This window comes from Prionailurus viverrinus, chromosome C2 (genome assembly GCF_022837055.1).
Source record: "Prionailurus viverrinus isolate Anna chromosome C2, UM_Priviv_1.0, whole genome shotgun sequence".
Classification (NCBI taxonomy): Eukaryota; Metazoa; Chordata; class Mammalia; order Carnivora; family Felidae; genus Prionailurus; species Prionailurus viverrinus.
The window spans coordinates 110,799,316-110,820,599 of record NC_062569.1 but is presented as its reverse complement, the minus strand read 5'-3'; the positions used below and the strand labels follow the sequence as shown (position 1 = coordinate 110,820,599).

The following is a 21,284-nucleotide window of genomic DNA, read 5'->3' as shown; positions in this document are numbered from 1 at the left end:
CAAATGGCAATATATCATTCTTTTTGATAGCTGAGTAATATTCCATTTTATATATATATATATATATATATATATATATATATATATATATACCATATCTTCTTTATCCATTTATCAGTCAATGGACACTTGGGCCCTTTTCATTAAGTCAGGCAGAGAAAGAAAAACATCATATGATCTCACTCATAGGTAGAATTTAAGAACCAAAACAGATGAACATAGAAGAAGGAAGGAAAGGCAAACCACAAGAGATTATTAACCATAGAGAACAATCTGGGGGTTTCTGGAAGGGAGGTAGGCAGGGGGGTGGGTAAAATGAGTGACAGGTATAAAGGAGGGCACTTGTGTGTTATATGTAAGTGATGAATTACTAAATTCTACTCCTGAAAACAATATTACACTATATGTTAACTAGAATTTAAATAAAAATTTGAAAAAACAAAAAATATGTTTTAAAAAAACAAGTAATGATGCAAACAATAACCTGGAAATCAAAGTGCTATCCTGCTTCCCTTATAACTTCCATTCAAAACAATTATACAGAATACTCTGGCTGTGGACCAGCCTGGATCTGACTGGGACATGGGCATCTATGGCCATCTTAGCTTCCTGGGAAAAGGCACTGTGAGCCTAGATTTCTTTATTTGGCATTAAGTAATAGAAAAAGCAACTTGTACCATGAAGTGGCCAACCCACCACAGTATTGCTGAAGACCATCGCTGAATGGAAAGGTCTATGAAGCAAGTGGTCTTTTAACACAGCAGGATTTGAAGGTCATTAACTTTTCTCTGTTTAAACCTCCACTAAGGGGCACCTGGGTGGCTCAGTCCGTTAAGCGGCCGACTTCGGCTCAGGTCATGATCTTGCGGTCCGTGGGTTTGAGCCCGCGTCGGGCTCTGTGCTGACAGCTCAGAGCCTGGAGCCTGTTTCAGATTCTGCGTCTCCCTCTCTCTGACCCTCCCCCGTTCATGCTTTGTCTCTCTCTGTCTCAAAAAATAAATAAATGTTAAAAAAAATTAAAAAATAAAAAATAAAAAAAATAAACCTCCACTAAATGCTCCAGAGAACAGAATACACTGCCAAAATAACATTTGAGCCCTTCAAAACTCCAGACTTGTACATAACCATGCAGCTGTTCTTGCACTGACAACATCCTGAGCATCAACACAAGTAAGAAAATTGGGGTGCCTGGGTGGCTCAGTTGGTTAAGCATCCAACTCTTGACTTTGGCTCAGGTCATGATCTCAGTTTGTGGGTTTGAGCCCTGCATTGGGTTCCACACTGACAGTGCAGAGCCTGCTTGGGATTCTCTTTCCTTTGCTCTCTGTCTCTCCCCTGCTCATACACTTGCGCACTCTCTCTCTCTCTCTCTCTCTCTCTCTCTTTCTCTAAATAAATAAATAAATAAACTTTAAAAAAAGGTAAGAAAATTGATATGGTGTGACTGGTGTGATACCAGATAGTGAAGATGGCATCACTGCTGTCCTTCCTGTGGCTGAAGGACATGTGATCAACAGCTGTGGTAAGCACATTCCAATCTCAGGATGAGCTATAACATATTTCATTCAGCACCTGCTGAGAGGCTGAGAAGCACGAATTCCTCTAAAGCAATCCCTGGAAACAGTTATGGAAGTAAAGAAGTGCTATAGTTAGGTCTGCCCTGATTTAGTAAAAGAATTTAGCAAGTATGACCCAGAAGAGCCAAGTGGATTAAACAGTATACTGGAATCAAGGCAATCTTGAAGAAAGAATTTTCCACTGACATTCGTTATGACAGATCCTTGGGACCTGAAATCTTTTTCATCCAGAATTTGCTAATCTAGACTTCATACAACCTACCTAAGAAGTAGTAGATGAAGTAATTCAGAATTACCGTATTGGTGTCGGGGTTCTCTCTACAGGAACATTGATGTCACTGAACTGCGTGTGCGAGGATGTTGAGTGTCACTTTTCTATTTTGAAAGAAAAAGGTGACCAAGTAAGATACATTTCAAAAAGTAGCCTTGTTTATAACAAGGTGAATGTATTTAATGCCACTGAATTGTACACTTAAAAATAGTTAAAATGGTAAATTTTTATCCTCTGTTTTTATTTCCATAATCAAATAAATTTAAGAAAACACTTTAAAATAGCCCCATAACATTTGCCACTACTAATTTGTAGGGATTTCAGTAGTTAGGACAAGGGATTTCAGCAATTACGAATTGCTATCATTGTCACTAATGCTCCTTTTCACTATATCCTGACATGGTGAAGAAGAGAGGCTCCAGTGTCTCTTCCTTTTCTTATAAGGGCATTAATTCCAACATGGGGGCTCACGACCTTCATGACCTAATCTAAACCAAATTATCTCCTTTCAAAGGCCCTCCCTCTTCATATCATCACATTGGGAGTAAGAGCTTCAGCATATGAATTTGGATGGGAGACAAACTTTCAGCCAATAGCACAACACAATAATATTCCCTTGTACAGATATATTACATTTTATTTATCCATTCATCAGTCAACAGGTATTTGGGTTGTCTCTGCTTTTTGGCTATTATGAACAATAGTGTTATGGACACTTGTGTATAAATTTTGTGTGGACACATGTTTTCAATTCTCTTGAGTATATACTTAGCAGTGGAATTGTTAGTTCATACGGTAACTCTATGTTTAACCACTTGAGGAATTGTAAATCTGATTTCCCAAGTGGCTGCACCATTTTACAATCCTACCAGCAATATATGAAGGTTCCAATTTCTCCAAATCCTCACTAACACTTATTATCTCTTTTTTTTATTATAACCATCCATCCTAGAGGGTGTGAAGTGATATTTCATTATAGTTTTGATTTGCATTTCCCTAATGACTAATAATGTTGAGCATCTTTTCATGTATGTATTGGTCATTTGTATATATTTATATTTCTTTGAAGAAATATCTATTTGAATCCTTTACCCATTTTTAATTGGGTTATTTGTCTTTTTGTTATTGAGTGTAAGAGTAATTTATATATTCTAGATACAAGCCCCTTATCAGATCTGCAAATATTTTATCCCTTACATGATTTGAAAATATTTTATACCATTCTTTGGATTGTTTTTTTACTTTCTTGATAGTGTCCTTAAAAGTACAAAAGTTTTATAGGTGCCTGAGTGGCTCAGTTGGTTAAGCATCTGACTCTTGGTTTCAGCTCAGGTCATGGTCTCACGCTTTGTGGGTTTGAGCCCCACATCGAGCTCTGTACTGACAATGTGGAGCCTGCTTGGGATTCTCTCTCACCCTCTCTCTCTGTCCCACTCCTGCTCATGCTCTCTCTCTCAAAATAAATAATAAACTTTTTTTAATGCACAAACTTTTTAATTTTGATTACAAATTGCTTATTTAAAAATCCTTTGGAGATCTGAATCCAGAATAATGTTTCCCTAATATGTAATGAGTAGTTTCATAAAATTTTGTAGCAAGTAGGAAAGTAATTCAGAGTGTATTACAAGAAGTTGAGAACCTAAATGACAACTAAAAGGGAAAATAGAAAAATATTTTCATGGATAGGAAATTAGTTACACATAGTTAATACATAAGAATAAGGTCTCTAATATATTTTTACTTCTTTTCATATGTGTAAATGCACATAAAGCAGATTGCAAGAAGTTATTTTACAAACACAAGCCAGAGAAAAATCATTGCTTGCCTCAAAATCTAAGTGTTGTTGAAGGGAAAATAGGCTTGATTACTCAGGTAAATGGATTGGTGTCTATAAATGACAAATGGCTATATTAAAGAAATAATTAACCTAATATTCTGAACCATAGCTAATGATAGTTTAATTAATTAAAGTTGCTCTTGAAATAAACCCTTCTGGTTAATTTCTCCTCTCTCTTTGGGATCTTTGGTAGTTAAAAAAAAAACTGAACTAAATTCAATGCACATGTGAAACTTTTCCAAGAGTTCATGCAGAGCATACAAAATTAGCAGCTTATACATTCTCCTTACTTCTAGAAAGAAAATGGGAACAAGAAACTAAGAACCTCTATAGTCACCACTCCTGCTAAAAAACCTCTTCAGTATACTTTGAGCTATTCATCTCCTTTTTTCTTTTTCAGGTGTGATTGACATATGACATTCTATTAGTTTCAGATGTACAACATAATGATTTGATATTTGTATATATTGTGAAATTGTCACCACAATAAGTCTAATTATCATCTGTTACCACACATAATTATAAATTGTTTTCTGGTGATAAGAACATTTAAAATCTACTCTCTTAGCAACTTTCAAATATACAATACAGTTATTAAATACAGTCACCATGCTGAACATTATACCGCCACGATTTATTTATCTTATAACTAGAAGTTTGTACCTTTTGACTACCTGCATCCATTTCACCCAATCCCCATCCCCCACCTCTGGCAACCACTAATCTATTCTTTGTATCTACAAGCTCTGTTTTTTGGGGTTTTTTAGATTCCACATATAATTGAGATCATACAGGTATCCATTTTTCTCTGCCTGACCTGTTTCATTTAGCATAATACTTTCAAGATCCATTCATGTTGTCTCAAATGACAAGATTTCATTCTTTTTTAGAACTGAACAATATTTCTTTTTTTTTTTCAACGTTTATTTATTTTTGGGGGGACAGAGAGAGACAGAGCATGAACGGGGGAGGGGCAGAGAGAGAGGGAGACACAGAATCGGAAACAGGCTCCAGGCTCTGAGCCATCAGCCCAGAGCCCGACGCGGGGCTCGAACTCACGGACCGCGAGATCATGACCTGGCTGAAGTCGGACGCTTAACCGACTGCGCCACCCAGGCGCCTCTGAACAATATTTCATTGTGTATATATACCACACCTTGTTCATCCATTCATCCATCAATGGACATTTAGGTTACTTCTATGTCTTGGCTATTGTAAACAATGCTGCAATGAATATGGACGTGCACATATCTTTTCAAATTAGTGTTTTCTTTTCTTTCAGATAAATACCTAAAAGTGGAATTGCTGGATCATGTTAGTTCTATTTTTAATATTTTGAGGAATCTCCATACTATTTTCCATGGTGGTTCCACCAACTTACATTGTCATCAACAGTGAACAAGGGTTGCCTTTTCTCCACATCCACACCAACACCTGGTATTTCTTACCTTTTTTTTTAATTTTTTTTTCAACGTTTATTTATTTTTGGGACAGAGAGAGACAGAGCATGAACGGGGGAGGGTCAGAGAGAGGGAGACACAGAATCGGAAACAGGCTCCAGGCTCTGAGCCATCAGCCCAGAGCCTGATGCGGGGCTTGAACTCATGGACCGCGAGATCGTGACCTGGCTGAAGTCGGACGCTTAACCGACTGTGCCACCCAGGCAACCCCATCTTATCTTTTTGATCATAGCCATTCTAACAGGCATGAGGTGATATCTCACTGTCTTTTTAATTTGCAATTCCCTGATGATTAATGATACTGAGTACCTTTTTATGTATCTGTTGGTTATCTGTCTTTTTTGAAAAAAATGTCTATTCAGATCCTCTGCCCATTTTTTAATCACATTGGTTTGTTTTGGGTTCTTTGGTTTTTGCTATTTAGTTGTATAAATTCTTCATATATTTTGGATATTAACCCTTATCAGATATATGATTTGCAAATATTTTCTTCCATTTGGTAGGTTGCCTTTTCATTTTGTTTTATGGTTTTCTCTGTTGTGCGGAACCTCTCTGCTCTTTAATGGTAATATTAAACACCAAGATAATAATACTATATCATTTGTATAATAATAAGATATGATTTGTATCATTCCATTCTTGCAATAATATGAAATTTATCTTTCTTGAGAAAGATGCACTCAGATTTTGGTGTGCATTAGTTTTCAAAGCAATTTATTTCCATTTTTTCTCAAGGAAAAAGGATGAGACATTAATTGAATCTAAATACTAAGGGCTTAAGTCTTAGCTCTAATAAACTAGAGTCACATCTCACACAATTTATATACCCTCCATTCTCTAGCTGCTTCTGAAAAGAATGGAAGTGTTTTTGAGTAACACCTTTTACTGAGTGAGTTTTGAGACTCTCGCTGAGTCTCACCTTCCTACCCAGTGTCCTGATCAAGTCAATCATAGTTTATGTGGTCAGTAGTCTATGTCCACAAATTTATGGGGCAATAAAAAGCCCTACAGTGGCATGTTATCCTTTCACCTTAGAACAAAATTTCCATCACCATCATCAATGTATAGAGTTGAGATGTGTTCATGTTTGTTTGTTTGTTTATAGTTCTAAAAAGAATAAGGAGGCTGGTAGATGACATGGCAAATTGGTGATCTGTTTCTGTACATCAAGCAAGCATTTATTAAGTATGTATTGTGTGGCCAGCATATAAAGCTAAAACATGGTTATTGTCCTCAAGGAGACTGCAACACATTTGGGAAGGCAAGATAAACACACAAGTTTTAGTCAGGAAGAAGCAGGCTTCAGGAAGGACATAGGATAGTGTCTCCTGGCTTAACATATTGTGTGGCACACCCATGTCTTGGCCAACCTTGTTTGCTCCTGATATTGGCTACATTGATTCTGGGTCCTTCCTGATCCTAACTCTCAACTAAATGAGAAGAAATCTTTTGTCCTTATTACTTCCAAAGTGCTATATTCCACCACTAGGTGCTCTGAAAATCTGAGAGGTCATCACTCTATCTACCCATGTTATGCTACAATGGAACATAGTGCTACCTTGTGACCTCAGTTTTTTGAAGATTTCACCCTGACTCTGGCTAGTCTTTGGAACTTGTCTCAATCCTACCTATTCCAAGCAATTTTCTCCAAGTGTTCCTACCCACTTACATTCTTAACTGTCCATGTTAATATATATTATATTCTGTCTTCCCCTACCTGTTAAGGTTCTGCATCTTTCCTAAAGAAACTGAAACTTCCATGAGTTCAGATTCTTATGCTATACCCATAAACTTAAACTAGTAAGCACTTGACAAAGACATATTCAATTACTCTATATCAGTGGGTAACCCAAGAGGATGGAATTCACAGCTGTGGTAACACTAATATCAATAACAAAAATCTCAGTGACTGTACTGCAGACTCATTCCCCAGATTTTACACATCACAGGCTGAATCTGCTGTAGACCAATTAAAACCGAATGAATGAGACTCCAGGTCATTTCCCTGAGGTGCTACTCAAGGCTGATATTCCAATCTAACAGCTATTCTGTCACCTTTTCATTGTTTTGTGAAATAAAATGGGACATTTTGGAGGATCCCACAGCAAAACTTTACAATTCCTATAGCATCACAGTAATTAGTGATATTTAAGACTATTAGCACATTTAGGTTTCAGAACACAGAGGCTGTTGAGGCTGGGTATTAAATATGTGGGAAATAAAATGAATGAACCAGACTTTAAGAAAATCTTCAAATCCTCCTTTGTGATCCAAGTATGAATGAAACATTTTCTTTGAGTAGAATGGTCTTGAATAGGTATTTGCAAATTACCTTTACTTTTCTTCCTACTTTGGTTACAAACAATGGCTTTAGACAAACACTATTACCTCCATACCTTCTTGCCTATGAATTTTCAGGCCTCCCAAGTAGGAACCCATGATCTTCCTTATAAAACGCAGGGAACCTGAGGTCTTCAAGTGCAAAGCTAACCTTGCTTCAGGGAAGGACTTAAAATGGAATTATGACCAGTTGTCCAGAGATACCATTAGGACAAGATGCACAGCAGACATTTCTCCTGCTGGCCTCTCCTGTTAATACAAGAGCTGAAATGTGACTAAGTGGGTAGGATTAGGAATCTATCATGGAGGACATATTGCTGATACATAAAATCTTCGTGGGAGTTTCCTTGTCTGAGTCAGCCTCAGACCAGGACATTGCCTGCCTCCTGTGGTATAGTGGAATCCATGTGGTCCATAAAATCTTCCAAGATTCTGCAAGCCAAGCAGTCATTGCCTCCCCTAAATTATCCGAGGATCCAAAAGGGGGTGTTCCTGGTGATACAACTCTTTCACTTACCACCAAAACTAGCTAAGCAAAGATTTCACACCCAGGCTCCACAAGTTCTATAGCAAAGACCCCACAATCCATCCACCCCTCCCACTGGCCTCCTCACCACCTGCCACAGCCACTGGGGCTGCAGAACTGCCACAGTGATCTCAAATGATTAATCCAGACATCAGTGCTTCTGCAAAGTACAAGTGTTCCTTCTCTATTTTATGCTTGGTCAGGATGAGTTCCCAGGAAAATTGAGTCTCAAGAGGCTCCCATGTTCTTTCTCTTTATCCCTCCCTTTTCCTTCCCTTTGTGCTTTTTCTTTATCACATTTTTCTCTATCATATTTTCTCTCATTCTCTCTCTCTCATAAACACACACACACACACACACACACACACTTGAAGAGCCAGGTTTGGCTCATTATTTACTTTTCCATAAGTCACATTACCTCAACAAATTACCAAACATCAAAAAACTTTCCTAAGGTACTGGAAGAAAAGCACTGGCTTCTTTATGTGTAGATGTGTATGACATGCAAGGCCCTCTTGCTAGGTCTGTAGGTATACTACACACATGCACAGAGCTACCAGGATGCCTTACTGGCACAAATGCCACCAACCACCACATTGCTGGGTCTTCCAGGTCTTCATAGAAAATGCTCTCTCAGAGACCTACAACCTTTTTCTGAAATCTGGTCTCTACTGTTACACTTACGGTCTGCAAATAATTTTTGGACATTCCAGAATAGCAGTGCTCAACCTGGGCTGCACATTAGAATCACCTGGGAAATTTTATTAAAAAGGTGATGCTTGCCCACCCTAGAGATTCTGGTTTCATTGGCCAAGGACATACTCTCAAATCAGGGAATTAAAAGTTCCCAGGTGGCTGTGATGTTTGGCACAGGTCAAGAGAACCTGGAGATAAAGGAGCAGGTCAGAGTTCCAGCCTCTTTTTACAAATGGCCCATTTGTAAATTCATATTTGCAAGTAGATTTGAGAGATAAATGATATGCTAATTGTTCTCACCATGAGTATCTTAACCCTGCTTCTGCCCACCCATTACAACTATTTACCTTTCAATTATGACCAAAAGCAAATATAAAAAAAATTTTATAAACAACATTATTTCTCTTTTCATTTACTCTCTCAGTAGGGAGATGTTAACTGTTAGCATTGCCTTAGATAGTATAGAGAAAAAATATACCATTCCAAGGGACAGCAGAATGTGTTCCTCATATAATCTTGTTCCTCATTCATTGATTGTTATTCAAATTCAAATCAGGAAAGAGTCATAGCTCTTTTGTGCAAATATAAGCTATTTTAATTAAAAGCAAGCACAGTTAATTATCTGAAAGGTCTTCTATTGTTAGAAGCAAATAGTTCCTCCTAAAAATGCGAATAAATAACACCCTTACATGACATATGATCATAATCTTGCTCCAAATGAGGATAAGACCAGTTTATCAGATTTTCCTCTGCCTCATAAAGTTCTCCACTCTTTCACAGCCTGCAATTTAATTGCAGAGAGAAACTATAAACAACCCTGCAGAGTGCATAAGAAAGAATTAGTGATTGTCTTTATTTATGAGTATTCTAAACAAAGAAGCTAGGAAATATGAATACAGTCAATGTCTCCCTGGCCACACCAAATGGAGGGTAAAAATAGGTCACCATATGATATAAAAAGGATTTATTGGCTTTGTTTTTCAATAACTCTGCCAAAACTTTGGTCCCCCATTAGATAAATCTCAAAGAATTCTGGGAGCCTTCAGGGGCCCAGGAACTAATGTTTATATTTGCCATGAATAGCTGCCCTTTTCTTCTGTACTGCTCAAGCTCATGAACATGACAGTGACTGTCTCAGAGGATTCCAGGGTTGTGAGCTACACCATCACCTCTCATTAAAGAAGACAGCACAGTTTCAGTGTTATAGCACTTGTTCTAAGAATGCCATGGCCACACGGTGAAGGGGCAGCCTTTATACCTGGAGTGGCTGCTATCACACAGCCAATCACATTGCCCTGGGACTTAAGTATGACTCCATGGAGTCGGGGCCAGAGCATAATATGGATGAAAGGCATTTGCTTTATTTAAAATCATCCCTCTCATCCTCCCCTCTGGCTTTGGTCCATTCTCCTAGAATCAAGTGTGTGTCTTCATTTTCTCTTACCACATTTTTTAGTGGAGATTCTCCAGCGCACCTGTTCACCCCTCCTTACCCCCAGTCCTCTAGATGTATACATTCATTTATTTATTCATTCATTCATTCATTCACAGACTATGCTAGACATCGTTGAGGATACAACAGTAGCCTGGACATATATGGTCCTCTCCTCACAGACCAAGTACCATAGAGGGTTATGTGGTAGGAAGGCTCAGGATGCTGCACACACAGAGGGCAGGCACTTCCTCCTATTTGCACCATGAAGAAAAGGTTCTCAGAGGAAAGAAATGGCCTCAAAACTCAAACTTAACAAAACAGTAGGACCCAGGCAGGCAAGGTAGAGCAGGGCAGAACAAGAGTGCAAAGAGAGAGGTGGGGGGCAGGAAGAGGAAGGGGCACCTCCAGACATAAAGAACCTCATAATCAAAGCCCCAGAGGTTAGCTAGAACATATCAAATTCCAAAGATAATTTCAGAAGACTCACTTCCACCAAAATGTTAACTTTCTGCCCCAACAACTTGTAACCACAGAGCTTGATCTCCTGACTTTTTCTTGAAGAAGGTTTTAAGTAAAGACAGACTCTGAAGTTCAATGAAAATAGAGTTGCCAGGTTAACTCCAGAACACCTAATTAAATTTAAATGTCAGACAAACAACGATAATTTTTTGGTCTCAATATGTCTCAAATATTGCATGGGATACACTTATACTAAAAAATATTTGTTGTTTATCTGGAATCAAATAACTGGGTGTACTGTATTTTTATTTGTTAAGTCTGGCAACTGTAAATCATGAAAATGACCGCATTCGCTGGAAAATCAATTGGAAAAAGGAGAGATAAGATTACAAAAGCAGACATCAATGGTAAAAACATAAAAATGCAACTCACAGAAAAAAAGACTACAACAGGCCAAGCAAATTTCCTTGTCTGAATTCTAAATAACTAAAACCCATGAGAATGCTCTACAATAGCAAGTAGAGGGTTTGTTGCCAGAAGCACTTCATAAGAGCAACACTGCAGAGAAAGGATCCCTAAAACTGAGTCCCCAGCTCCATAGTAACCACCAGCTCGGGCAATGAACATGATACCAACAGGAGACCTGCAGTCATTGAAAAACAGGGCCAGCCACCCCTGGATTCCTGGTCATACACAGCCAAGTGGTGACTGCATCAGGGTTCTTGAGAATTCTGATGGGTGGAAATACATCCAAATGCATGTGTGCTTGTCTTCTGTCATTTCATTATAATGTAGCCCAGTGCCCATATTTCAGGTTCAATCTCAATACGTAGGCCTCTGTCTCAGCAGAAAATGGATGAGAATCAGTGTGTCCTTGGAGAGATGGAAAGTTTATAGCAGCAGCAAACAAATCAAAAAGATGGGAAGGAGGGAGGAGGAAGGCTTTCTGCTTTCTTAGTCCTAAAGAACAGTAGAGTTTGATGAATAAATTAAATAGGAAGGAGGGGAGTCGAAATAAAAATTTCATAGGTAGGGTTGCAGCAAATCTGGGCCTTTAATGTCTCCATAGCACTGGCTTTAGGTCTGTGTGCATGCGTGTGTGTGTGCGTGTGTGTGTGTGTGTGTGTATGTGTGTGTGTGTGGTGGGGGGGAGAGACAAACACAGAGACACAATTCAAGGGATTAATATGATGGACACAAAAGAGAGATTGAAAAAAATATTCTTATTCTGTTGCAATTTCCATAAGATTGTTGACCTTAAGTAGAAATATACCAAATTTGAGACAGACAAGAACAAAACCAATAAACTTCATAAACCTGTAGTTAATACCAGGTGTTGAAAGTCTTACCAAACCAGGTGTCTGCTTTCATCTCTAAGAGACAAAAGAGATATATACTCTATATACAGTATACATATATATGTATATATATGTACATACACATTATATATATATACACAAATATATACATATATATACATATATATAGATATATATGACACAAAAACAAGAAGCATTACAGATTACAAAGTGCGAATGCACAGCCCCAGTTTTAAAACCAAGATGCACCTTCATGGTCCATTGTCCATTTATTCCTTACCCCCAGTTTTCTACCCCAGACCCCTGAGCTTCCACAAGGACCTGTAAGTCTCAATTCTGTACATTCAGTCTTCATCTGAAATTATGGTTTGGGGTCCAGTTTTGAATAGTTCAAATGCCTAAAAGCCTTCTAATTCCTTACCCCCTTGAAACCATCCTCTCCTCAATAAACCTAAGTATATTCATTGCCAGCTTTCAAGATGGAGACAGCCTCTTCTTTCCAAAAGCAAGCAGAGCAGCAGAGTGGGCCAGGCAGGTTGATCTTCCTGTCCAGTTCTTTATATCACATTAAAATAAAAAATGGGTTTTGCTAGTAAGTTTCATACTTATAAACCTGAATACATATTATAACTTTTTACAATTAAAAAGTAGGATTTTTTTTTCTGGAGACATTCATAAAATGTAACTATTAAAAAGTAAAGTTAAGCTTTGCTTATATGAAATAATGTAAAATAGAGGTGAGCCATGTTAAAAATTATCTCAGATGGACATTCTAATGAACCAAAGCTGCTATGCTTAAAAATAAAATCAGCTATTGTAAAGTGAACATAGCTTAAAACAGGTGATTACTTCCCATCCTTTTCTTCTTTTTTTTTTAAGAAGTAGTTTTCTTATTTCAAAAACATTAACAAAAGTTTAGGGAATCAAAAGCACAAAGAAGAACATTTAAATCACCTATAAACATACCCGTGAGAAGTAACCACTATTAATTAACAAGTTTAACCTCCCAATCTTTGTTTTGTATTTACATGATATTGCTATAAAATGAGATCATCCTGTGTTTATTATTTACTAACAACTTTACCAATAAACATATATATAGGCAACAAGTATACATCATTAAAGATACTTCTAAAACACATAGGTTAATTTTTAAGCACTGTAAATATTTCATTGCTGACCTTAAATAGAAATGCACTAAATTTGATAACAAGTGAGAATAAAATCAGTACATTAGTTTTGTTTTGTGGATGTGCCTTAATTTATTTAACCAATCCTCCTCTGTTGTTGAGAATTTAGCTGCTCCTCTACCATATTAGTTCTCTCTCGTGCTCTCACTCTCTCTTTCCCCTCCCTATCAGCAGTAATAACTGTAACATCCTTGTAGCTAAACTTTTTGCACATTTAATTATTTCCTTGACATAAACTCCTAGAAGTGCAATTGCTGGGTCAAAAGGAATTTACTATGATTTCTAAACCAAATGTTTGTCTTTCTCCTGTTATTGGCTAGGATTAAGCAAGAGCCCCACATGGGTCTTCTCTATAATGCCTGCAGTTTACATGCATGTCTCTTCTTGTACAATTCATTGACAATTTCTAATTTCATCCTACCAAGTGGCAGATGCTAAGCACATGTGTATGTAATTATTTTTAAAAAATCAGAGCCACTGAAATTGTCTCATACTGATAGCTCCCATCATTTCCAGTTCATTAAACAATATCATAAAACTAAATCAACTCCTAGAAGCAACTTTACATTGTAAAACCAAGGAGGAATTCTGTCCAAAGTAATAGGGAGAATTATGTTATTTTTAACTCTAAAGTCAATAAACAGCAGGCACATACAACAACATGAATGAATCTTACAGGCATTATGTGGAGCAAAAGCTGAACACAAAAGAGCACATGTTTATGAAGGTTCACGAATAAACAGAACTAATAAAGGAGATAGAAGTCAAAATAGCGGTTACCTCTTGGAGTCAAGGAAGATGATATTGACTGGGAAACAGCCTAAAGGAAGCCTTCTTAGGTGTTGGAGATACTTTATCTATTGGTCTGAATGATGGTTACACAGGTGTATATAAAAAAATTACAATTTACATACAAAAATTGAATAATACACTTAAAATTTGTGGACTTTCATTTTATGTTCTGCATTATGGCTCAATTTTTTTTAAACTCAAAGAAATCTAAGTTCTACATCAATAATTTATGCATTTCCTAGGGCTGATTTAACAAAGTACTACAAAAGTGGGTGCCTTAAAACAACAGAAATGTATTCTCTCACAGTTTTGGAGGCTACAAGTTTCAAATCAAGGTGTCAGCAGGGCCATGCTACTTATAAAATCTTTAGGATAAACTTTTCCTTGCCTATTCCCAGCTTCTGGCAGTTTGCCAGCAACCTTTGGCGTTCCCTGGTTTGTAGATGTTTTGCTTCAATCCTCTGTCTTTACATGGCATCCTCCCTGTGTCTCTGTCTTCACATGGTCATGTCTTTATAAGGACACCAGTCATATTGAATTAATTCCCATATGACTTCATCTTATCTAATTCTATCTGCAATGGCCCTACTTTAAATAAGGTCATATTTTCAGGTACTGGGGGTTAGGACTTCAACATATATTTGGGGGAGCTGCAATTCAACCTGTGAAATTTTACAATATTGTTTTTAAATTCTCTTTCAAAAACTTAAATTCTGCAAAAGGAACCAAAATGAAGAAAATGGTGTCTGGAAGGGCTTATATTAGAGTTGGCAGTGAACAGACTCTTTGCAAGGAGATTCTGCAGGAAAGCCTCATAGTCAGGACTACAAATTTGTTCTTAGTTTCCAGAGTATAATATCAGAGGGAGTAAAGATAATTACTTGTAAATAATTACCCAAGGGGAATTTGAAGATATCATGAACGAGCTCACACAAGTAGCAAAGCAGTGTAATACTTCTGCCATTTTAAGATATGTTATGCTCATTGTTTTCCCACACCAGCCAGCTGGCTGCCTCAAAGGAAGCTTTTGGCAGTGCAGAAAACAGAATCAAACAAAGCAAAATCTGTATTTTGTGTTCTAGAGGGAGGAGATTAGATGTACAGACATAGCCTTTGGAGGCGAATCTCACCCCTGCCCCTTAGATGCGAGACAGATTCTTTCCACTTTGGGACACAAGAAAAAGAGAAAGGGGGCCTCCTTTCAGATTCCTAGTAGAGCCAATGAGATTAGGAGGATGGTTGTCAGATGTCAGAGAAGGAGTAACTACAGCAGAAAAGACTATGGACAGCCTCACAGATATTTCTGTGCTCAAGGTGTGGCACAACATCACCAGAGAAAGCTTCATGGTCCTGGGGCCATGTGGAAAGTCAAGGATCACCTCAAAAGAGAGCTACAAAAGCCAAGGACTGCATGAGCCTTTTACCTAACACATAGGGAAAAAAAGTGATTCATCAAATTGGTAATGAAATCCCACATAGTTTATCTCCATTTATAAGGCATTTCAAGTAAATAAATGCACAAATCAGAATAACCTATCCCTTGTCAGATCACATACTGTAATTTTTATTTCAGATGTCATGGTCACCTAAAAAATCCAGCAAAAGGGAAAAATATTTAGTGGCTCTAAATGTACCAAGAGGGACAGGAACTGAAACTGGATTCAAGCTAAAACCTGGAATCAATAATCTGACTTTTATTAACTGCTCAGTTCAGATCTAAAAAAGAAGAAACAAAAAGTATTTGTCAGGCTCTCCAGGATTTAAGAGCATAAAAGGAACTCAGACCAAGAATGACTGGTTAAGTCTTGTCCACAAAAATCAATTCAGAAGAAGAAAGCAACAGATAGGAAGCAAGGAGAGATGCTGTGAGAAGCATTTCAATGAGCAGGTCTTGTTACTTCTCTTAAATCCATCTGCCAACATTACCTTAACTCTGAGTGGCTCCTCAGTTGTAAAACATGTACTCTGCTAACAAAATGACTTTTAGAACAACACTGATTGAAAGCAGATATGTTTATACATACCTATACAAATTAATGTTGTCTTTAGCAGACAGAACTGGCCTGTATCCATTTGGTTTGTTCCTTCCTAAGTAGCTCTACTTAACTTTTAGCACCACTGAATATTTCTGCCTTTCACTTGACCTTGTAGATGACCGTGAGTCCTGAACCAAAATTTGGAAAATCTGATCCGAGAAAGTTTCTCCTCTGATTTGTGACTTTTTTTTAAGAGAGAAAGTGAGTGCATGTGTGTATGTATGTGTGTGTGTGCACACGCACACACACACACACACAAACACACACACACACACACAAGTAGGGGAGGGGCAGAGAGAAAGGGAGAGAGAATCCCAAGCAGGCTCTAAGCTGCCAGCACTGAGCCTGAGGCAGAGCTCAGTCTCACCAACCACAAGATCATGACCTGAGCCAAAATCAAGAGTCAGCCACTTAACCAACTGAGCCACCCAGGTGCTCCATGCGAGATATATATATATATATATATATATATATATATATATATATATATATACACACATATATATATATATATATATTCCTATAAATGCAGAACAATTATGTCACATTTAGTTAGAAATTTAATGAATGATTTTTCGAAAAGAATAAACTACATGAAATTGAGTCTCAGCTGGAAAACCTAGAACATATGATCATCATACAAAGAAAACAGGGCTTTGTAGAGAAGGGAGCAGCCATCATCTGGAAACTGTCCCTGGCTTCTGGCAACACAGGAATTTGCCTTAGGAAAATTGATCACTGTGAGCACAGGGTCCAGTTCGGCATCCCCTGCCAAGGAAGATCTAACTGTCATCTGGTGATGAAAATGAGAAAAGAATGATTCCACAAGCTGAAGCAGAGCATTTACTGCGACCCAATTCCCTTCCGCTGCATTCACATAGGCCCAGATCTGCTGTCATCAGTTCCCTACGTGCTCCTTTCCATCCTAAGTACACTTGTGCCGTTCCATGGACGTCTGAGGTTTCTTTCCAACAGACCTAACCACGAGATGGCCTTTTCCGCATGTTTGCCGATTCTGTTAGTTACATCTTGTGCCTTGCTTCTCAAATAATTCCTCAGCAGATGAACATTTTGGCCAGAGCAAAACTAGTGAATATTTCCATTTCTAAAATAGTAGAAATCATCAAAGAAAATAAACATTATTTCCACTCACTGATTACTCTCCACCACGTACCTATGCATTTAACTTTTAAAACAAAAGGCTGATTTCTTGGTTGAGGGTAAAAGTATCACACTTCCTTTTTTTCAATGTTTATTTACTTTTGAGAGAGAGAGAGAGAGACAGACAGACAGACAGACAAACAGAATGTTAGCAGGGAAGGGGCAGAGAGAGAGGGAGACACAGAATCCAAAGCAGGCTCTGGGCTCTGAGCTGTCAGCACAGACCGCAATGAGGGGCTCAAACTCATGACCTGAGCCGAAGTCATCCACTCAACTGACTGAGCCACCCAGGTGCCCCAAAAGTATCACACTTCTTAAATCATGAAAAAATAATTGAAATTTATCATTCTGGCACTATCCAGGACACCTGACAACATCTAATAAAGCAGTGCCTTTTATGAATGAGGAACTTGAGCCACAAAGAGCTTAAGGCAGCAGGTCTCAAACTTGAACATACACCAGAATTATGGACACGTTGACATCAGGACATATTGACAAATGAAACTCAACTCCAGCAGCAGAGATTGCTTCAGAGGCGCTCAATGGGAGGGTCAGGAATCTGCTTGCAGGTGGGTATAACCTACATATTTAACAGCCATCCCGTGTGATTCTTATGCAGGTAGTGTCTAGAACACACTATGAAAATATATTGAAACCACCCCTAGGGTCACACAGAAATGTCAGAGTCTCAGCTTAGACTTTGAGGACTATGCTGAGAGGCAAGGAAGGTATCATGGCCCTTAAGCCTGACTCTTCCTCCTCAGCCCTGTTTCTCACTGTCCAGCTGCCCTCACACTGGGCAAAGCCATCTCGTTTAATGATTATATTGGTATTAAAATCTGAATGGCACATTGAGAAATATACTTGACCATTATATACCTCACCATTATTAACTCCCCATAATAAATGTTAGGTACTTTTATTATTTTCATTTCACAAGAAATTAAAATGGGGCTCAAATAGTTAATCTGTCCAAAATCACACGAAAAGAAAGTACTGCAGCCATACACAAACCCACATTTTAGGCATATACCCGACCGCTTCCCTGAAGGGCCAAGTGCAACGGATCAGCTTTTCCTACTTGAAGTTTTGCCACCATCAAGCTTGTCCAGGTTCTCTCTGAGTCCTTCCATCAGTCAGTGAGTGGTATTTATTTGGCACCCACTGTGTGCAGAAAGCCAAGGAACTAAAACAAAGATCCACAATTGCTTTTACAGGAGCTTAGGATACTCTCAGGCCTTAGAATATTTTTCCTTTGTATCCCTTTGCTTTTTCACTTCTTCAGGAGCACATCTGGCCCTCTGAAGAGTGTTAACAATGGGTTATAATAAAACATTTTCCAAATTGCTTCCTGATTTGTATTCAGTTTTTAAAGCCCAACATGGTTTGGGAGGCTATTTAACTCATTCTAAAAGCAGAACAAGAATTCTTGAAAATAGAACTTTCACTTATCATTTAAGCCCCACTGCAACATTCAGAGCCTTTTCAACTGAATGTGGGTGACCTCAAATTCGAGCAAAAAAATATTCAGTATCCTGAGGCACAAACACCCCCTCCAGGGCCAATCCAGGTACCATCACCCACCATCCCAGTACCACCCCTGTCTAGTCAGTATAAAAGTATTGGTGGGAGGGAGTGGGGGTTTTCCAGAAGTCTGTGGAGAGTGTTTTGGCTTTTCCCACCTCTCCATAAGAGGGAGGAACTAAAAGAGACTATCTCGTAATATGAGGATTTACCTCAGCAGTCCTCACACTGTGGATCCCCAGGCTGTCTCCCAAACACCTTCAGACGGTTCACAAGGTCAAAACTCATTTCATCCTAAGACATTATTTGCCTTTGACCAGTGGTGTTTCCACTGATAATGCAAAAGCAATGGAGAGTAAAACCACAAGACCCTTCACACATATCAAGACAGTGACACCAAACTTACTAGTGGTCATGTGTTCTTTATTCCATAGATTCACAGTAAGAAAGGGGAAAGAAAAGTTCACATAAAGCTGGCCCTAATGAAGTAGTCAAAATTAATTTTATTACATCTTGTCATTTGGCTTCATGTCTTTTTAAAATTCTGTAAGAAAATGAGTGGACGTGCAGGTCAAGCACTTTAGCTATACACTGAGGTACCATGTTAACTTCAGGAAAAGTACTTGCGTGATTGGCTTGTGAGCTGAATTGGCTGCTTTTTCACGGAATACTCTATTGGTTTCCTATTGCTGCTATAACAAAATGTCACAAACGTGGTATCTTCAAACAACACAAATTTAATATCTTAACATTTCTGGAGGTGAGTAGTGTGACACAGATCACACTGGGCTAAAATTAAGGTGTCAGCAGTGAGTTCTTTCTGGAAACTCTAAAGAAAAATCCTTTTCTTTTTCCTTTTCCAGTTTCTAGAATCCATCTGCATTTTTTGGCTTGTGGCTTCTTCCTCTATATTCAACACTACAAGGATAGCATCTTCAAATCTCCTGCCTCCTTATGTTACTTAAAGGACCCTTGTGATGACTTTGGGCCCCACCATGATAATTCAGGATAGTCTCCCTATCTTAAAATCCTTAACTGAATCACATCTTCAATGCCTCTTTTGTCATGTAAAGTAATATAGTCATAGGTTTTAGGAATTAGGACATCTGGGGGGGTGGGGAGGTGGGGCGCGCCTTATTCTACTTCCTACCATTTTTACTTGAAAGAATGAATAACAGACAAACTATTATTTTTCGGTCTTGGGTATTTGGCAAACACCTTCTTAAAATCAAAAAAGTAAGCCGATAACTTCTAGGAAAAGAGCTCATATTATTTGCTATCAAAGATAAAATTTAAGTTTTCAAGTAAAAATTAGAACGTTGGAAGACTTGTGTCTACTACAATGAAGTTAACAGTTTCCCAATATTTAACGACTTTTCTTTTTTTTTTTCTTTTTCCTTTTTGGTAATGATTTTAATGTAGCTGTTTAAAAATACAAATGTGGGGGCGCCTGGGTGGCGCAGTCGGTTAAGCATCCGACTTCAGCCAGGTCACGATCTCGCGGTCTGTGAGTTCGAGCCCCGCGTCAGGCTCTGGGCTGATGGCTCGGAGCCTGGAGCCTGTTTCCGATTCTGTGTCTCCCTCTCTCTCTGCCCCTCCCCCGTTCATGCTCTGTCTCTCTCTGTCCCAAAAATAAATAAAAACATTGAAAAAAAAATTTTTTTAAATAAAAATAAAAATAAAAATAAAAATGTGAAAACTGCCAAGTATATTTTTACTCCTTCATGATCTTTCCATCTTACCCTTGGATTACTAGGTTTATCCCTGAGAGGTCTCAGGTGGTGCAGCAGAGTTGTTAGAGAATTTCCAGCTCCTGTGCCTTTTATCTTTATTCTCTTTTTTGGCCCTTCCTAGCCTCACCTGCTTTTTTATTCCTGTGCGGCAACTTAGGTCCAGTTCCTCTCGACCAGAAGACTTCCTGCCCGCTGATATTTTTCTTTAATTATATGTAATTTATTGTCAAATTGGTTTCCATACAACACCCAGTGCTCATCCCAAAAGATACCCTCTTCAATACCCATCACCCACCCTCACCTCCCTCCCACCCCCCATCAGCCCTCAGTTTGTTCTCAGTTTTTAAGAGTCTCTTATGCTTTGGCTCTCTCCCACTCTAACCTCTTTTTTTTTTCCTTCCCCTCCCCCATGGGTTCCTGTTAAGTTTCTCAGGATCCAGATAAGAGTGAAAACATATGGTATCTGTCTTTCTCTGTATGGCTTATTTCACTTAGCATCACACTCTCCAGTTCCATCCACGTTGCTACAATGGGCCATATTTCATTCTTTCTCATTGCCATGTAGTACTCCATTGTGTATATAAACCACAATTTCTTTATCCATTCATCAGTTGATGGACATTTAGGCTTTTCCCACATTTCGCTGTTGTTGAGAGTGCTGCTATAGACATTGGGGTACAAGTGCCCCTATGCACCAGTACTCCTGTGTCCCTTGGGTAAATTCCTAGCAGTGCTATTGCTGGGTCATAGGGTAGGTCTATTTTTAATTTTCTGAGGAACCTCCACACTGCTTTCCAGAGCGGCTGCACCAGTTTGCACTCCCACCAAAAGTGGAAGAGGGTTCCCGTTTCTCCACATCCTCTCCAGCATCTATAGTCTCCTGATTTGTTCATTTTGGCCACTCTGACTGGCGTGAGGTGATATCTGA

At 38.5% G+C, this 21,284-nt stretch overlaps 1 pseudogene; it reads left to right on the top strand.

The window, feature by feature from the left end:
- The first annotated feature begins 1,041 nt into the window (after window positions 1–1,041).
- Window positions 1,042–15,317, top strand: LOC125174505 (actin-related protein 3C-like; annotated as a pseudogene).
- The last annotated feature ends 5,967 nt before the right edge of the window (window positions 15,318–21,284 follow it).